We start from the raw sequence: 21527 nt of genomic DNA, 5'->3' as shown, positions 1-21527 counted from the left end.
GCCGTGGCCCTGGTTGGGCGAAGTGGGTGGGGCCCATAAATTGGGGAAACGTCCTGTCAGAGTGCCAAAAGTATCGCGAATCCAGCGAACGCGTTCCACCATCAACCACAACAGTCGAGCTGCTCTGGCATGGTCTATTCCTTTGGCTTTCGACTTGAGTGCCTCACTTTGAGCGCGCGATGCACTGCAACGAATTTAACTGAAAATGTAAATTATTATGATTTAAAATTACACTTTGTTTAACATCATTAATTGTTATTTTAAATTATTTATCAATCTATAAATTTTAATAAATATTTTATATTAATTAATGTATATTAATTAATTGTATTTTTCAGTATTAGTTTGGAATTTTAATAATTATTTTACATTATTTAATGGTGTATATGCAGTTGATGATTGTATTTTTCATTATTACTCTAACATTTTTTACTGGTAAAAACGATACGTGTAAATATACCTTTGAATATCTAGTTTATTAGTATAATTTTAACAGTAGTTTTAGTATATTTTTCTGTATTTTATTATAAGTAATTTTGGTATAATTTTGAGTATCACATTTAATTATTTAATATCTAAAATAATGATTTAATATAATTTCCAGTATTTACATTGTTCAAAGGTAAGAAAAATATTTTATTAGTAATTGTAGTATATTTTTCAGTATTTCTTTTTAATTTATATTTTAGTATGATTTTAGGTATTTATTTTAAATTATTCAAAAGTACAATTACTTTCAAATTTAAAATTAAATACCAAGTGATAACCAGACTTTGTTTTTGGTATGAGATACTCCACAGGAGAACAGAACCCATTTGACAGCACTCATAATCCAATATGAGTGCATATTAACTTTAATCAGTTAGCGCACGAGTAGGTCCTGGCAGGATCGCGGTTTGGGGCTGTCGCCAGGACGGAGGAGTGGCAGATGTCAACAGACGATTCACTTAGACACATTTTTCAATGATGTTGCTGCTGCTGCTGCTGCTGCTGGCGTACTTAAGTCGCGTCAAGTCATGCAATGTCAATATACTCATCCGCCTTTCACCTCCGCCGGGGACTCGGATGGGGACTGGGCCTGTTGTTCTTACCCGGAGACTGCGACTGCGAGTGCGAGTGCGAGTGCGACTGCTCGACATGCGTACGCACTCCCCTTGTAAATTTCAATTTTATTTGGCCCACACACGTGACAGGTACTTGAAGTGCGCTCGCCGCCCGTCCGCGTGCCAGCGAATTGTCAGCTGCGGCATTTGTATTTGTCACTGGGGCATTTAATTTCATTTGACAGCTTTAATTTGGTTCCGTTGTCAGGCATTAAATTGCTTGCCAGCCGGGCGGCCTTATGCACCTCAGCCGGCAAGTTCGGGGTTCGAGTTCGTGGATTGGATGGGAAACGGCGTCCTGGTCTCCAACTTCAAGCTCTCTACTCGTGCCGGAACGAATCCTTCAGAGCTGTAAATATGGCCAACCGACGACACTGGGCAAACACTGCAAATGACAAAGACAATAACAGCAAGTGCCCCGAGTCGAGTCAAAAACAGAAAAACATCAGCAAAGCAGCTGAAAAGCAGCTGAAAAGCAGGCATTTCACTACCAAAAACTTAAGAACTTGGGGGCTCCAGGAGTGGAATAATATTTGACTTGTGCCGTATGCCTTGCCCTCGCATTGGCAGCCGAAAAATGTTCATTTTCATCTCGGCTAAAATGTTTAATTAGTCCTCTTTGCACTCGGCCTACCGCCCCCCGTGCCCCACTGACAGTGTGCCAACAAACAAAAGACAAACACGGAGTCAAACTTTCAAAAAATATGAGAATTTCGCCTCTGCCAGTTGTACATATGTGGGAGTATTTGCGATATGGCAGTGTGGCGACAGTTGATCCTCAAGGTCTGGCGGAATTTTTCAGGGTTCTTTTGGGGGTAACCCATGACAAATGGCCGTTCATTAAGATTTTTCCTGAACCAATGACATGCTTTATCAAAAGGCTGTAAATCACGTTGCAATATCTAGGTATTGTAGTATACCAAAAATATTTTGATAAAAAATGGCTTTAAATAAACGGACTTAAATGTATGTATATAAAAATTTATACAAAAATGTATAAAAAAATAAACACAAGAAAAATACAAAAAAAAATACAAAAAAAAATACAAAAAAAAGTAAATTTAAAAATATATACAAAAATATATACAAAATTTATATTATTTGATTTTAAAAAATGTTAATTACAAATCTTAAAATTTTTAGCTTAAATGTTTCTTTCCTAAGACTTTTACAGAATACTATTAAGGTTCCAAACTCATTTGCTATATATATTTGTACTTATAAAAAATCCAAGACGAAACCTAACCCGAGAATCATTACGATTAATCCAGTTTAAATTATTTTATTAAATTTTATTTTGAACCTGCTTTCAAGGCCATCCTCAGAATGGTTAGAAATCGCAGAGGAATTGCCCCAGCCACTTGGCAATAAAGTAATTATTGCAATAATTCGCTCGTGGCTTCCAGTTGTGGCAACTTTTTGCGGCCGACGGTGAGGGCGAGCAGAAGATGGCCCTAATCCTGCTCTGGAGTGCAGCTGTCCCTGCCTTTGCCAGCCTTCGAGTGCAGCCCCAAAACGAATTGGCCGGAAAGCGAAAGTGATTTGCATATTGCGCAACGCGGGGTGGGCGGGCAGGGTGAAGGGCGGAGTAGGACCGTGGCCCAAAAGCCCAGCACGGGGCTCAGTGATTAGTCGGCGCCCAGGGGCGGAGCGCTCAAGGTCGCCGCCGAGGCCAGCCGGGCGACCTTTGGCGCTCCTGGTGGCCCTGACCCCGCCCAAGAACGAGTATAAGTGGAAGTTGACCTTCTTTGACCCTCCCGAATGCACAGTGCAACCGAAGCGGGGTGAATGTGAAGTTGCAACCGTGGGAATTTAAAAATATTTTAAGTTTTTGGAACTAAAAAGAGGTATGTTACCTAAGAAGTTGAAATTATTACCCAGAACAGGTACCCTGAATTGATATTTAATTTAAAGTACCTCAAATATTATTTAAAGCTTAAAATTTCTTTTAGTTCATTTTATCTGTAGGTATATTTCGAAACATATAAAAACAGAGAGCGATTTATTGGAATGTCTTCTAATTTTTTGTTAAAATACTAGCTTTAGTAAATTTGGACCATAAAATATGTCAGCTTTATTCCTATTTATTTGGGGCCTATACTTCTGATCATATTAACACTTTAAATCATACTAAAAATCAATATAAAGATCAAGATGGCACTACATATTTTATTTAATTGTTATTTTCAGTTTAATATTCAATTTAAAAATGTATTATAGTGTCAAAAAAAATGTTAAAAGACAATATCTTAACAAAAATTGTATCTTATCTTATGAAAAAAATATAAAGACATTTGAAACCTTTATTGTGAATATAAAATCTTTTGTTTAGAAATGATCCTTTTTACCCTTTATAAGCATTGATGTTTATTTTTTTTTTGTAAATTTAGTAAGCCTATTGTACTTGTTTCTTGTTTCTGAAATACCAAGGATGGCTAATTTTTATTAAAAACCAATAAAAAAAAGATCACACTGTATATTTAAATAAATTATTATATTCAGTTTAATATTTAATTTAAAAAAGGTGTAAAAAGTCATTTTAAAAGTCAACATCTTAACAAAAATCGTAATTTATCTTGTAAGAAGAGAAAAAACTGTAGGAACTTAAAATCTATTTGTGTAGAAGTGATCCTTTTTTACCTCCTATTTATGTTTAGTTTTTTTTTTTGAAAGTTTAGTAAACTAATTGAACAGCCTATGTTCTGTAAGTGCCAACGATGGCTAACACTTACTACAAATGCCGAATGATAGAGCTTTTGTAGCCCCATCCAACTTCCCTTTAAGGAAGAGGTTAAATCACGCGTCACGGTTGATTTGTTCGGCTTGCAGTGCTCCAGTGTTCAGTTGGCCAGGTGTTTGGGGTTCTTTCCCTACTGCTGCTCAGGTGTTTGTTTGCCAAAAGCGGCGCTGACTCACCTTGCACACACGCTCGCTGGCGCACAGGAAGGCAGAGCTTATTATGGTAGCTTGTAAACCCTAATGAGACGGCATAAATCAGCGACAGGAGCACGCACACCGGTCCCAGGACCACCCAAGAACCCACCTCTTGGCCGCCAAAGTGGCCTGCATAACTGCGAAATGTTAACAAATACCATTTGATCGCGTGCCGAGGAGCGCGGGTAATCTCCATATTGAATTGCCTTTAATATTTCAGGGCGAGTGCAGTGCACACGGGGCGTATACGTGATGCGGATGAAGTTCAGCGCGGGGCTGAGCAATGCAAAACTATTTGCATAGTTCAGCGTCATTTTGTTTATGCCCAGCCCATTTTTGGGGGCTTGGCGAACGGCTGGCCCCGCGGATCCTCTCGAGGGGATTCCCCCAAACGATTCGATTCGATGCGATACGTTGTTAAATTTATGGCATTCATTTTGTGATCAATCGCTTGTCAAACAAACGGCATCGAGTGAAATGGGAATTTGCGGTCGAAAAATTGAAGAGCTGCTGCTATTGCCACACAGCAGAGTATTATTATTGGCGGAGAAAGCGTTTAAATTGCAAAATATTGTGCATTGTGGATGGCGTATATGTATATGTTGTAGCCAAGCGCGCACACATGCCAGTCTTGTATACATTTCCATACATTTATTTATCTTTCATGTGTGCTTTGTACATACTTTTTGTGTTTTATATTTTGCATTCTGTATTTTATATTTTTGCCTGGCCGGAATGTGCTGGCTGGCTGTAAAAACTGCGGCTAATTGCGAACATTTTTTCCCCAGGTCACAGGGATTTCCATAAAATGTGTGTCTATCTGGCGGGCTGTCTGTGTAATTTATGTTTGTTTATAAGCATATGAATGCTCGCACATAAAACGGACAGCGAGCAAACACACAAATTACACACACCGAAGCCCTGACACGCCCACAAGCGCACACAGATACTCACACAGATACACACGCACACACAGACAGCACCTTTTAATAAACTTGACAGATCAAAGCCGAAACCAGCAGCAATGTTAGATAAGCACACAACCCAAACATCCCCCCCCCCCCCCACACACACACACACACACTAGCACAACACACACTCGCACACGCACACCCTTTGACGCCGCAGAGTATGCAACGTATTTGGGAGCCGGAATTATGTTTAATTTCCAGGATTTGCTTTTTTGCCAACGCAAATTCAAATTCAAATCCGAATCTGAATCCGAATTCACATTCAAATTCCGTCGTCACAAGGTAATCCTTGACTAATTCAATATGCCAAGACATTTGGTCGGGCCAAGCCAAGTGCAGCATGCAAATGCAAATGGCGCATCTAATACGGCAGACTAAAAAATAATCAAGCGGTTATCCGAGGCTTCTGGGAATCGGGATCTGTGCGTATTTGCGCAATTAAATGGAATCCCCACAGCCGAGAACCCTCTCCGATGTCCTAGATGTCCTAGCTGTCCCAGTGTCCCATTGTCCTGATGTCCTGGCAGCAGCTGCCGAATGTAATTCATTAAATTAATGAAATTGCACTGCACACAAAGCGGAAAGGGAAGGAAAAGTGCGGATGCTGAGCTGGAACTGCATTGTTTGCACTGCGCTTTGAGTGCTTAGTGTCGAGGCAAAGACCACCATTCAGGCATCCATCCAGATTTCCAGAGCGGAAAGTAGTAAGAGCTTGGGAAGACTGGCCATCTTACGATGCAGGGAGTGATATATCTCATTCTAAACTGCACTAGATATAGATATATATAGATATATAGATATATAGATATATAGATATATAGATATATAGATATATAGATATATATAGATATATAGATATATAGATATATAGATATATAGATATATAGATATATATAGATATATAGATATATATAGATATATAGATATATAGATATATAGATATATAGATATATAGATATATAGATATATAGATATATAGATATATAGATATATAGATATATAGATATATAGATATATAGATATATAGATATATAGATATATAGATATATAGATATATAGATATATAGATATATAGATATATAGATATATAGATATATAGATATATAGATATATAGATATATAGATATATAGATATATAGATATATAGATATATAGATATATAGATATATAGATATATAGATATATAGATATATAGATATATAGATATATAGATATATAGATATATAGATATATAGATATATAGATATATAGATATATAGATATATAGATATATAGATATATAGATATATAGATATATAGATATATAGATATATAGATATATAGATATATAGATATATAGATATATAGATATATAGATATATAGATATATAGATATATAGATATATAGATATATATAGATATATAGATATATAGATATATAGATATATAGATATATAGATATATAGATATATAGATATATAGATATATAGATATATAGATATATAGATATATAGATATATAGATATATAGATATATAGATATATAGATATATAGATATATAGATATATAGATATATAGATATATAGATATATAGATATATAGATATATAGATATATAGATATATAGATATATAGATATATAGATATATAGATATATAGATATATAGATATATAGATATATAGATATATAGATATATAGATATATAGATATATAGATATATATAGATATATAGATATATAGATATATAGATATATAGATATATAGATATATAGATATATAGATATATAGATATATAGATATATAGATATATAGATATATAGATATATAGATATATAGATATATAGATATATAGATATATAGATATATAGATATATAGATATATAGATATATAGATATATAGATATATAGATATATAGATATATAGATATATAGATATATAGATATATAGATATATAGATATATAGATATATAGATATATAGATATATAGATATATAGATATATAGATATATAGATATATAGATATAAACAGCGAATCGCTGTTTCCGAAATTGCATTCTTTTTTTGCCCATAACTTTTTAGGGAATGGTCCGAGTTGAACAATTTTTGTCACACCCATCTAGTCGAATCTAGCATACCCTTTCTCTTTACGGTTAAGGGGTATAAAAACTGGCATGTTTGGTCCACCTTTCGGTAGAGAGACTACTTTAATATTCCGCCTGCCGCACAGTTCATTAGGCAGGTGGTTCCTGTTTGCTCTTCATCTATCAACTTAAACGGCAATTCATCAATGTGGAGGGCCAGCTGAAAGTTGAAAATCCCTTGCCTTAGACTGACCGCTTCACTAGTTGACATTCCCATCGTGTTTGCTTTAACTTTAATAACTTTTCAACTTTCTGCGACTTTCCTTTGTCTGCCCATTGAGCTTTGATTACTATGCCACTATGTACTTTCTAGGCACGCATCGAGGGGGTTTCTCTGTCTTTCTCTTCATCTCCAGCTCCAGCTCACTTTTCCGCCTTCTTACTTTCTTCGAATCTCCCTGCTTAAGCGGCGTGTGTTTCCTGATTGTCGCCCGTGACGTTGATGGCCGTTGGTTGTCTGCTGCCCGTGATTTGTGTCCACCCGGGGGCGCCATAAAAAACTGGGTGAAACTTGTCCGGCTCCTCCCCGCCTGTACCCCCCCAAAAGAAAAACAGTCTACCAAAGCGGAGGAACAAAAAACTAGAAGTGGTCTTGGCAGCACTCAAAACTTGGCCAAAAACACATTTCCCGGCATCCTTGCTCCCGAAATTCTAATTACTGACCGCCGCCGAATCTCTCGCCGTGCAGTGCGCCCCAAGAAACTTCGTTGGGGTATTAAGCGATAATGAAGATAAATAACTGCAAGGAAAAATACCTCAATTACAAACTTTAAGCGAACTATACCACTTCGGTAATCAAATGAGTGATCAGCAGAAACTTTTCCATGGCCCTAGGCTTTTTCTAGATTTTGCGACGGGGGATTTGCGCGGCGTTGCCCAAGACTGAGCGCTTATTGAAATTGATTTTTGATGGACGATGATGCGCACGGGGTCCCGAAAGTTCGACCGCCTTTGGCCCCACTTTTGATAGCAGCTTGTATCGGCTTCCGATTCCCAGTTCGAATTCCCCCCGGGCTGCCGAATAACTTTCCGTAAATTAGTGGAGCACTTCGCTTTCATGTTTCAATTTGTTTTAATTTAATCCTTCTGCCTTCTTGTAAGCCATCGAAAAATCTAACAAAAACAAAAGGCTGCAATCACAGAATTGATGTCCGTTTCGCATACGAACGAGAGCTCCACAAAAAATCGGAATCGAACATACAGAAAAAAAAGTTACTAAAAATATATAAATAAATATTCTTACACTCTTTATTCAAGTATTCTTTCTTGTAGGCATTTGTTGCCATTCGTATGTACTAAGAAAATATAAATAGAAATGGGTTTTATTAGTTAAATTTGTATTTAATATAATTAGCTAAATATTAGTCAATGCTAAAAAAAATTAAATAGTTAAACTATCCTTTTTTTAGAGCAATAAACATTAAATAGATTAGTTACCATTTCTTTGAGATTCAAAATTTTGATTAAATAAAATAAAGATAATATATAACAATAACATTCTTAAATGAAGATTTTTAACAAAAAACCAAAAATTTTACGAATTATTTGGCTAGTTTTTTGTATTTATAGAAAATAAATTATAAAAAAACCAATTAAAAATAAATACATATAAAATATATTATAGTCAAAACTCTTAAAATGTTTTAATTTATTAATAAAAATTACTTAAAGAAACAAAAATTTTTAGGTAAGTGCAACACTGTCATCAAAAACTAAAATGTATTTACATTTTTTTTTGGCCAAAAAACTACTTTTAAATATTAAAGACTTATAAAAAAAGATACATTTGGTTCGATCTTGATTTTATTCTTAGTCCCTCTCTGTACTTGCAGTTATTTTAAGTTAATTTTATTTATATTGCCAATTATCTTATTAACCTGTTTCGACACCCCACCCCTTTCTGCCAGTGTAAGGGATCCTTGGACCATTGTGTGTCCTGCGTGCATCGCACTTTGCGCTGCATACCGTTTGTCCCGGCCGAGCTCCCTGCTGCTGATGCTGCTGCTGCTTGTGCTGTGCTGCTGTTTTGCTGTTTCATTCAATCAAACAGTCAATCAAATAAATTGCATTCGTTATTCACCAGAACTCAATATGCTCGGCTGGCAGCGGCTCCTTGCTCGAGGGGGCGTCAGCGAGGGGGAGTGGTTTGTGGGCGTGGCAGCGGTGGTGCCGCGTACTCACACATAACCGAATTATGAGCCACCACGCGCCGTTGCTCCTGCAGTTTTAACGCTCCACACCCACACCCACACACACGGGCGCACTCACACACTGGCGCCCCTGCTTCCGGTTCCTTTTGTGGGTGCTCCACTCAGACGACTGTAAATGACGCCATTTGTTTTTTCAACGCCATTTTGTTTGAGTTTTCTGTGGGATCGTTGCTGCCGCTGCCGCTGCCGCCACCGCCACTTGCCTGGCTCCTGCAACTATCAAAATAAAATTGTTGGCAATAAAAATGTATACAAATGCAGATAGACAGGTGGGCCAGGTGGCCGGGTGGCCGGGTGGCGGCGGGTTGGCTCTGAAAACTGGCGGGATTGAAAGGAATTGTATCTGCAAGTTTTGCTGCTCGTTTCGCCGCTTTGCCAAGCAGCAAACATTATTTATTGGCCCTGCTTATGGGTGTTGTGTGTGTGCGAATTGGAATTTATTTAAATATGTTTTCCCGGCACGAGCTGCCGCACGTCTATATATAGATATATAGATATATAGATATATAGATATATAGATATATAGATATATAGATATATAGATATATAGATATATAGATATATAGATATATAGATATATAGATATATAGATATATAGATATATAGATATATAGATATATAGATATATAGATATATAGATATATAGATATATAGATATATAGATATATAGATATATAGATATATAGATATATAGATATATAGATATATAGATATATAGATATATAGATATATAGATATATAGATATATAGATATATAGATATATAGATATATAGATATATAGATATATAGATATATAGATATATAGATATATAGATATATAGATATATAGATATATAGATATATAGATATATAGATATATAGATATATAGATATATAGATATATAGATATATAGATATATAGATATATAGATATATAGATATATAGATATATAGATATATAGGTATATAGATATATAGATATCGTCGAGTGGCGGGGCAAAGTATCTGCATATCCCTGAGATACGTGTATACGGTGTATCTGCAACTAGTTGCGCTGCCCAGGACCAAGCCCAAATATTGTATAACAGGTGTTTAACAGCGAACAATAAAAGTGCTGCCGAGCATGAAAGGGCGATTGCTGAAAGGGGCGTGGCAGCTGCGAATGGCAGGCTATAAAAATGCTAGCCCAGGGCGCAGATGTGCGCGGGTATGTGGGGTTTTAGAGGTAAAAAAGGGGGGGAAAAAGGAAAACATCAGGCGAGGGTAAGCCCAGAGCCGCGGGCCAGGCAATCGGGGGGAAAAAACGGCGAGAGACGTGCGGCAGCTCGTGCCGGGAAAACATATTTAAATAAATTCCAATTCGCACACACACAACACCCATAAGCAGGGCCAATAAATAATGTTTGCTGCTTGGCAAAGCGGCGAAACGAGCAGCAAAACTTGCAGATACAATTCCTTTCAATCCCGCCAGTTTTCAGAGCCAACCCGCCGCCACCCGGCCACCCGGCCACCTGGCCCACCTGTCTATCTGCATTTGTATACATTTTTATTGCCAACAATTTTATTTTGATAGTTGCAGGAGCCAGGCAAGTGGCGGTGGCGGCAGCGGCAGCGGCAGCAACGATCCCACAGAAAACTCAAACAAAATGGCGTTGAAAAAACAAATGGCGTCATTTACAGTCGTCTGAGTGGAGCACCCACAAAAGGAACCGGAAGCAGGGGCGCCAGTGTGTGAGTGCGCCCGTGTGTGTGGGTGTGGGTGTGGAGCGTTAAAACTGCAGGAGCAACGGCGCGTGGTGGCTCATAATTCGGTTATGTGTGAGTACGCGGCACCACCGCTGCCACGCCCACAAACCACTCCCCCTCGCTGACGCCCCCTCGAGCAAGGAGCCGCTGCCAGCCGAGCATATTGAGTTCTGGTGAATAACGAATGCAATTTATTTGATTGACTGTTTGATTGAATGAAACAGCAAAACAGCAGCACAGCACAAGCAGCAGCAGCATCAGCAGCAGGGAGCTCGGCCGGGACAAACGGTATGCAGCGCAAAGTGCGATGCACGCAGGACACACAATGGTCCAAGGATCCCTTACACTGGCAGAAAGGGGTGGGGTGTCGAAACAGGTTAATAAGATAATTGGCAATATAAATAAAATTAACTTAAAATAACTGCAAGTACAGAGAGGGACTAAGAATAAAATCAAGATCGAACCAAATGTATCTTTTTTTATAAGTCTTTAATATTTAAAAGTAGTTTTTTGGCCAAAAAAAAATGTAAATACATTTTAGTTTTTGATGACAGTGTTGCACTTACCTAAAAATTTTTGTTTCTTTAAGTAATTTTTATTAATAAATTAAAACATTTTAAGAGTTTTGACTATAATATATTTTATATGTATTTATTTTTAATTGGTTTTTTTATAATTTATTTTCTATAAATACAAAAAACTAGCCAAATAATTCGTAAAATTTTTGGTTTTTTGTTAAAAATCTTCATTTAAGAATGTTATTGTTATATATTATCTTTATTTTATTTAATCAAAATTTTGAATCTCAAAGAAATGGTAACTAATCTATTTAATGTTTATTGCTCTAAAAAAAGGATAGTTTAACTATTTAATTTTTTTTAGCATTGACTAATATTTAGCTAATTATATTAAATACAAATTTAACTAATAAAACCCATTTCTATTTATATTTTCTTAGTACATACGAATGGCAACAAATGCCTACAAGAAAGAATACTTGAATAAAGAGTGTAAGAATATTTATTTATATATTTTTAGTAACTTTTTTTTCTGTATGTTCGATTCCGATTTTTTGTGGAGCTCTCGTTCGTATGCGAAACGGACATCAATTCTGTGATTGCAGCCTTTTGTTTTTGTTAGATTTTTCGATGGCTTACAAGAAGGCAGAAGGATTAAATTAAAACAAATTGAAACATGAAAGCGAAGTGCTCCACTAATTTACGGAAAGTTATTCGGCAGCCCGGGGGGAATTCGAACTGGGAATCGGAAGCCGATACAAGCTGCTATCAAAAGTGGGGCCAAAGGCGGTCGAACTTTCGGGACCCCGTGCGCATCATCGTCCATCAAAAATCAATTTCAATAAGCGCTCAGTCTTGGGCAACGCCGCGCAAATCCCCCGTCGCAAAATCTAGAAAAAGCCTAGGGCCATGGAAAAGTTTCTGCTGATCACTCATTTGATTACCGAAGTGGTATAGTTCGCTTAAAGTTTGTAATTGAGGTATTTTTCCTTGCAGTTATTTATCTTCATTATCGCTTAATACCCCAACGAAGTTTCTTGGGGCGCACTGCACGGCGAGAGATTCGGCGGCGGTCAGTAATTAGAATTTCGGGAGCAAGGATGCCGGGAAATGTGTTTTTGGCCAAGTTTTGAGTGCTGCCAAGACCACTTCTAGTTTTTTGTTCCTCCGCTTTGGTAGACTGTTTTTCTTTTGGGGGGGTACAGGCGGGGAGGAGCCGGACAAGTTTCACCCAGTTTTTTATGGCGCCCCCGGGTGGACACAAATCACGGGCAGCAGACAACCAACGGCCATCAACGTCACGGGCGACAATCAGGAAACACACGCCGCTTAAGCAGGGAGATTCGAAGAAAGTAAGAAGGCGGAAAAGTGAGCTGGAGCTGGAGATGAAGAGAAAGACAGAGAAACCCCCTCGATGCGTGCCTAGAAAGTACATAGTGGCATAGTAATCAAAGCTCAATGGGCAGACAAAGGAAAGTCGCAGAAAGTTGAAAAGTTATTAAAGTTAAAGCAAACACGATGGGAATGTCAACTAGTGAAGCGGTCAGTCTAAGGCAAGGGATTTTCAACTTTCAGCTGGCCCTCCACATTGATGAATTGCCGTTTAAGTTGATAGATGAAGAGCAAACAGGAACCACCTGCCTAATGAACTGTGCGGCAGGCGGAATATTAAAGTAGTCTCTCTACCGAAAGGTGGACCAAACATGCCAGTTTTTATACCCCTTAACCGTAAAGAGAAAGGGTATGCTAGATTCGACTAGATGGGTGTGACAAAAATTGTTCAACTCGGACCATTCCCTAAAAAGTTATGGGCAAAAAAAGAATGCAATTTCGGAAACAGCGATTCGCTGCATGCATATCTCCATCTCCCTCGCACTAGGCTCAGCTGAGTAGTGGAAATATCTTAGTTGACCACAGCGTTCTTTCTCCTTTCTTATAATAATTGACTGATCCCTTGGGTTAGCCACCTTTCTGGGTCTCAATTTCATTTTATTGCATTACGTATACGCCATATTAATTTCGGATCATGAGAACAACATCAACAAGAGCAGAACTTTCTGCGAAAACAAGACCGAAACGCAGAAATAAGGCTGGAAAGCAGAAAACTTTTAATATTTTCTATGGCAAAACTCACTCAGACTTGCCGGCTTGCCTTGCTGCAAACTTTTCACATATGTATACAAATCCTCGGCTCTGCTGTAGAATTTAATTAACAAATGCCACAAATTTATTTGCCCGGCCTAAAAAGCCTCGCCGCCAAGAGGAAGCAGGCATCTCTTTATTCTGGGGATTATTTATGGCTGGCACACTTGTTGAAAGCTGAAAGCTGCCAGTGGAAATGGAAGTGGATGCGGATGCGGATGTGGATGTGGACGTGGAACCGGCAAGTAGAGCTCCTCGGGGGCCCCAGGGGAAATGCAAATGCAAATGCAACACTTCAAAGGGAGCGGCTGTCATCGCCCGCCGACGAAAATATTCCCACAGTCATTTCGCCGGGCGGCCACATTCAAATTAAATGAGAAATGACTGAGATAATCTCGGCAGCATCAGATAACCAAAGTGCTTCATTAAATGCCGCAAAGATGCCGGTTAATTTGCCAAGGCATCCCAGTGTGTTATGGGATTATTCCTTGACCTTTGTGGCAGGTGCCATTTTCAGCAGGAATTTAAGCTGGCTCGGCCTAAGTGTGTGCTGTGCTCTCAATAAAATGATTAACCATCACATTTCATTACAAGCAATTTATAATATTTTTTGGATGTGGTATACTGATAGTTCATTTAATTTTCTTATAAAAGAATATTCTTTTTTTAATTTAACACATTTTTAATAGCTTGAGAAGCTTGTTATTATGGGAGAAAACAAAGATTCCCCTAAATTTTAAAAATTAAATACACTGGTTGGTATTTTTCAAAAATATTTAGTACAGATTAGCAGTGGAGATATTTTTATAATATACAAGTCAAGTGAATGTAACTTGTATTTGAAATCACCATTTCAGAGATGTTCTAGTCCAATAAATATTTCTTAAATAATCTTTGATGTATTTTAAATACTGAAAGTACTATTTTAGGGCATTGCTGACTGTTTAAAATTGTATAATCGAAAAAGTAGTGTTATGACCCAGTGACTGGACAAATGTGGCCACATTCTCGCTGGCCAACCAGCTTCGGTTTACTTATTTTTTGTTTCTGCTGCTGTCAAAGTTTGTTGCAATTGGAGCAGCGTACAAAGTTGCCAGCCCCATCCGCAGCCATGTCCCACTGCCAGCCATCCGACCATCCCGCCATCCGACCATCCAACCACCCAACTTCGCAACCACCCAAGGCAACATAACCCACTTCAGCAAGACTCTGAGGTCAACAAATGTAATATTGTCTGGGGGCTTAGCCTGACATGCTTGTGTCTCAGTTGTGTTGCTGTTGCTTACAATTTTTGTTGACGTTGCGCTAAGCAGCGGAAAAAAGTTACTTTTCGACTTTGGCGCCTGGAGTTGAAAGTTTTCCCTCATCTTCCGCCGCACTGCACTCGCATTTGGAGCCCACAAAAGTATGCCACAGATATTAACAAACGCGAAAAGTTGGATGGGGGGGGGTTCGTTTTGAGAGGTACAAGAGCTTTGGGGCGGGGGCTGGGCAGTGGGCGTGGCCCAGTTAGGGTTGCTGCGACTGATGGCTGCTGGCAATGAATTGACGCTCATGATTATTTACGCAAAGTGGATTAGAAAATTTTTATGGTTTCGATAAGCCGCAAATTAATTTTCCGCACAGACAGCTTCCGACGGAGGGAGCGAGGCAGAGACCGAGGGATAGTAGGGGTGTGGGTGTGTGTGGGTGTGTGTGGGCGTGGCCGCCATTCACAGTTACACACAGTGACAGATATAGCTACAGATTCAGATACAGATACACACGCTCGCAGGACGAAGCCATCGAAGGGCGGGCCAACTGTCTGTCGCCAAAGCCAAAGGCGCAAATGGGGCGAACTGAGAGGAAACCTAATAGAATTTAATTTCGAATAATTCCCACTAAATGTTAGAGCTCAAGCTATCCGATGGGGGTAGCTGGGCAATAAATGGTGAATGCCCGGTGTTAACCCTTTGGCAGGCACTATAGGGCCAGCTAATGGTCCTCCAAGATGAGGCAAGACCCATAAAAGACGGCCCGTTTTAAGGATGGTCACCCATAGTTGGTAGAACTAATTTGATTTAAATTAAACAACAATATCAGAAACCCAATACCCAACTGACAAACACTGAGATTTCAATGCCAATAGATTGGAAATTAAGCAACGAACTCAACGAGGTAAGACATCCCTCGATCTGACGATTAGTTTATTTTTAGCAGCCGAAAAAATTGAATTTTAGATTTTTCTGAAAAATACAAGATTAATTTTTATGCAAAAATTCGATTTTTATTTCCCGTTTTTCTGTCGTAACTCAGCCAAATAAAGGCCTAAAGATACAAGACCGACTGTTTTGAGCAGCTTGCTTCCATTGCTAACGATTCTCATTTTTTCATAATTTTTTTTCGAAAAAATCTTAAAAGTCAAAAACTTTAAGATGTAACTGCCAATATATGGGAAACTAAACAACGAACTCAACGAGGTAAGACATCCCTCGATCTGACGATTAGTTTATTTTAGGCAGCCAAAACACTGATTCTCTGGGTCTGAAATGTGGGATGATATGGTCTTACATCTCAGTTTCATGCCTCCTATATGGGATCGTTTGATGTTAGAAGTCCCAGCTCCTGTTTTCGCCCCTTTACTTAATTAGTCGTGCGAGTCCCGGCCCACTCCCCGTGACCAATCACCGAGGCAGCGCTCCCCAAGGCCCGCCTCCCTGCCATTGTAATCCCTCTTCCTCGCCCGACACGCGCCGTGCAGCAACTCGAGTTGAACGTTGATGAATCGTCTGCACTTTATGGAAGGCAAAAACATGTTGACGGCTCACTTGTTTCCCATATCCTGGCGCAATCCCTTGAGGACATGGCCCGAGCTCATTGCCCGCCGCCCACACGCCTGCAAATCCCCGACTAACAAGCCATATTAAAAACGTTGGGACTGCAAGTGCAGAAATCCAGATCCAGATGCATGCAAGCATATATCAAACGGCGATGGCAAAGATTTCAGCCCCCTCTCGAAGCACAGAGACGTAGTTTAGGCTAGTGGGTGTCCTAGGGGCAGGGGCAGGGGCAGGGGCTGGGAACTTATTACGTTGTTTTATTGCCATCTTGAAAACCAGGATCACGGGAAGGGCAAGAACGAGCAAAACAGTCAACTGCAACAAGATTAATGAGTTTTTTTAAATTTATTACTGCCGCTGCTGACTCACCTTCTGCTCGTCCTTGTTCTTGTGCTTGCTCTGGTCGGGCTTCTCGGGGATCTCCTCCTCGATTCCCGGAATGCACAATAAGGTTATAAATTTCACAACTACTGGCTGCCAGGGGAAACCCTTTGAAGTGTCTCATTTATTATGCGATTGCCGCTGCTGCTGCTGCTGCACTCCCGATTCTCCGATTTTCCGGCTCTCAATAGGAGTAAGGTGTGGCAGGATCCATCAGCCATCACCCATCACCCATCGCCATCTGCCCTCACCACCGCCCTAAATCAGGACTTCGGACAGCGCCCAAGGAACTCCTGTCTCCTGTCAGCATCAAGCTAAATTGTCATCAAGGGCATTTTAAAATCATTTTTCCCGCTCACTCTCGACGAGCGAGTTTTTCGTGTTAGTTGAAAATATTTCGACGTCCAAGTCACGTGATTAATTATGCTCCCAAGAGGGTCGACGGGCCGTGGATGGGGCGCGGGGAGTGCTGCAGGTGGTCCACCCCAATCCCGGCCAGCGTCCAGGGGGACAACACAACTAATGTGAGAAACGTGTCAGCCTGGTCCGCCGGAAAGGGAGCCAGGGCCAGATTTGCTTGACCATCCAGCGGGGAGCCCAAGAGGAAAATGCTCTTCCTCATTTTTAAATCAGGTCATCATCGCGCTTCCGGGACATTTAAGACCTCTGCAGCATTTCTTTATCATTTGATTAGGAAAAATTTGCATGACAAGCGCAGAGGGTTCATCTGCTCTCATTGATATTTTTCCCCTGCCTGCTTTCTATCATTTCTTTATTTCTTACAAATTTCTTGGCCTTTTCGGCTATTATTATTTATTTTTCAAATTTTCCCTGCATTTCTTTAAGAGAAATAAATAATGGAAAAAAGTCTTAGACTAGTCTAGGTAGACGTTTAAATTCGTGGAATTTATTAGTATTTTACTTTTCTGCTTGGCTTATAGTTTATTATCTGGCGCTTGTATTTTGATACCATTTTTTGCTGAACATTTTTGCCCTTTTTGACCACAATTTCCATTGAGCATAAAATGGGATTGAACTGTGGGCAGTTGTGCGTTAATTTGTGTCAAGGTTTCACCGATAGGCGCTTCCGTTGCCCCTTTGAGCGTTTCGCGGTTTGAAGTCCTGGTTAATTTTTTCTGCCCCCGGGGTCATAACCCAGCGCCCCATTGCCAGTCCTCGGCCCCAACCACGGCTCCAGCTTGTGCGGCGAGTATCAATTATCGTTCATGGCGAGAAATGCATCAAATTGAAATGTTCATCCATGCATTTGCCGGACTGGGCTCCCCGCTCCCAGGCAAATGCTGTCGTTGCTGCCATCCATCGATCTGGGCTCCGACTGGGCCTAGAGCCCGTCGTGCCCCCCAAACACCCCCTGCACACCTATTTTTTTGCTCCGCTCCGTAGGCTGTGGCAAAGGGTTCAACGATTTTCAGTTAAAAACCATTCGAGTGGATGAACAATATTTATTGGTTTCCATGTAGGTCGTCTCCGTCAGTGGGAGTTGCCATCATTGTGTGTGCAAGGGGGTGTATCTGTGTTGACCATGTCCAAACTTCCGGTGGCAAAAGGCGGAAAAGAGCTAGCCGTGGGTGAACTGAACCGAGCTGGTCAGTGCCATTAGTTTCTACCGATCGGAGTCTCTTAAAATTCCACTGCAGATAGTATTAAAAATAGTTAATAGGCGGCGAGTCAGTGGGAATCAGGCAAGCCATTTCACATCTTTAATACCTACCTGACATTTAAATAAGTGTTCTAGCTTAAAGAGTTGCCTTTTCTCACAAACGCAAGGATACATTTTATTGTTGTCATTTTGCCAGAAATTCCAAATGCAAATTATTTCCATATAACCTTTGTTCATGGAATGATGAATGCACCAGATTTTTTATTTACATTTAATATAATATAAAGAAAAATGTGCCTAATCAAAGCATTTTAATAGAATTAGAAACAAATTAAAGTTTCACAAATAGTACCTAAAAATAAGACTTGTTTTTTTTTGGATTTCAGAGTGATAATGAAAAATTCAATATTTTTAGTATATACTGACATTTTCAAAGAGAGCAAAAAGCAAGAAAGACACCTAAACCTAAACTTAATATAGAGAGTATAGTGTTGAATATCTAGAGGTTCCACCAGTCTTTCTTGCTTATATTCACAAAATTTTAAGTATCTTCCTCGCCTTTTGCTCTCCTTAAAAAAGTCAGTATATACTAAAAGCATTGCATTTTTCATTATCACTCTAACATTATTGAGTGCTAAAAATACCACGTTGATACCGACACTTTACATCTTGTTCACACCAATCCATGAACTATGGACTAAGAGCTCTTTGAATTATTGATACCGCATATTAAGCAATTATTAGCTTACTAGAAAGGGGGCTCACTTCGGGCGAAGACAACTGCAGTTCTGTTTATGCAATCGACTGGTCGCCCCTTCTGCGGTTGCCAATGGGTGGTTTCGGCGATGGGTGCTGTGATTAAAGGACACCAGCCCGCCAACCGCCGCGGATTAGTGGGACCCGGAAATAAACACACAAATGCGCACTCACACTCTGGTATACTGGTGGCAATGCAATGTCGGATTTGCGGCCGCGTTTTCGTCCTTTTCGCCATTTTTCGCCTGCTTTTTTTCGGTTTTCTGCTTTTTCTCTGTGGCAATTTCACATGTACGGCCTATGCCGAAGCTCTCGTGTGCGATTTTACGGCTTCCGGTGGTGCTTCTGGGGGTGGCAGTGGGGGGTTGGGGTGTGCCGGTGACATCGGACAACATAGAACCGTCACCCACAGAGGCCCCGACCCCTGATCAGCCCCCCGACGACCCGCGCACTCCCCCACCAACCACGGCAATTCACCCTTTCATCCAGCGCTATAAAGTTCAATCGAGTCAGTCAACAATTGGCACAGAGAAAAATACACAGAGATACAGATACAGATACATGTGTGTCTCTCTGTCTGTCTGGCCGTTGTCAAAGTCAATTGGGTGGCTCTGTGTGTGTGGAGGGGTGGTTGGGTGGGTTACTACTGGCACCACTCAAATGGACGGCGGTTTTGGCAAAAGGTTAAAGTTTTTGCCGCTCTCGATTCTTTTTCACTTTCGGGTAGGCTCAATACTTAAATACATTTGATTGTAATTCGCTTTTAAATTCGATTCGATGCGATTTGTTATTGGGCGTAATGGTCCGACATCTGAGCTCGCCGGATCTGTGCCGAAATGTGTATTTGTGTTTTTGGGGGGGTGGCGAACTGAGTCCGGTGTTCATTTTGGTTATTGTCGGGTTTTTGGGGGGGCTTGCGCTCCGGGTCGACTTACATATGTGATTAATGCGGGTCGCCAGTTCAGTCCAGTGCCGACGATCGTGTGTGTGTGATTGCAGGAGGTCCTCACCTTGACTTTATCTATCACTGGGTTTTCCGTAAGTGGGTATCGCTGGAACGCTTGTCCTATATTTGCTTTTGCAGTTTGCTTAAATATAAAAGTTATACTCAGGACCAATTACACTTCAGACCATTGAGAAGCCAAACGCTTGAAGAACTTGTTAAGAGCGTTGCCACCTAATTTAAGCAGAGCTAAGTTGGCTGCGCCACCACAACGAACTTATTCGTTTGAGCGCAACTGTACCTTGACTTACTCAAATATGAAAATGCGATGGATACTTTGCTTTACTATAAAAAGAAAGTGCAATTATACAAGGCAACGTTTCCTATAACAAATAAAAGCAATTTGTAAAACTTACAACGAGAGTTGCCACCTAGTTTAAACTTTGAACTTATTCGACTGAGCGAAACTGTACCTTTCTCAGTCAAGTATGTAAATTCGAAAGTTTCTTTTGCTCTGACCCCGAGTCCAACGAATTCACAGATTTGGTTTTCCAAAAGGTCAACAAATCTGTTGCGCTTACAACATCGATTTCTCGCATCTTTGATCTTGTAGTTGTTTCTCGTTTTTCGACTCAACACCGCCATTGAATCCCCTGAAAAGTTTCGATTTGTTTAATTCGTTGCCGGCGTTGTTGTACTCTGTTTGGTAGTTGTGTGGTCTTTGGCAACAAAGTTTTACGGCATGTCGCACGCACCACCACCAACGCCTGAGCACCCACCTTGCCCCATGGTGCACCACCGAAACATCTCCACCACCCCTCCGCCCGGCGCGCAAATCATTTTCAAATACGAAACTTTGGCAAGTTGCCTGTGCAATAAAGTTGTTTGTGCGTGGAGCCCCGTAAACCCCACTCCTTCCCAGCCCAAAACTGTAGCACACCTGGGTCGATGGCTTGTAACTCTTTGGTTTTATGTAGCAGGTAATTTGTGTGTTTTAAAACTGTGAAACGTAAATTTAATGGAACGTTTAGGTGTTGTAAGGAAGCGCCGGAGTTGCTGTTGCTGCTGGGGGAAGTGCGGTTACATGGCTTGTTGTTTGCTCGGCATGCGAATGTTCCTGGGGCTTAGCTTTTCCTGCAGTCGATTGGAGCGGCAAACTGCAGCAAACTTTCGATTGTGCTCTCGGATACATCTGAGCCTCAGTCTGCCCGGGAATTTTCATATTTGTCTCCGTGTCCAGATAGAGATAGAAATTGTGCAATGGCAAAAAACTGAAAAGCAA

Source organism: Drosophila biarmipes, chromosome X (assembly GCF_025231255.1).
Source record: "Drosophila biarmipes strain raj3 chromosome X, RU_DBia_V1.1, whole genome shotgun sequence".
Taxonomy (NCBI): Eukaryota; Metazoa; Arthropoda; class Insecta; order Diptera; family Drosophilidae; genus Drosophila; species Drosophila biarmipes.
Note: the sequence above shows the minus strand (reverse complement) of the source record.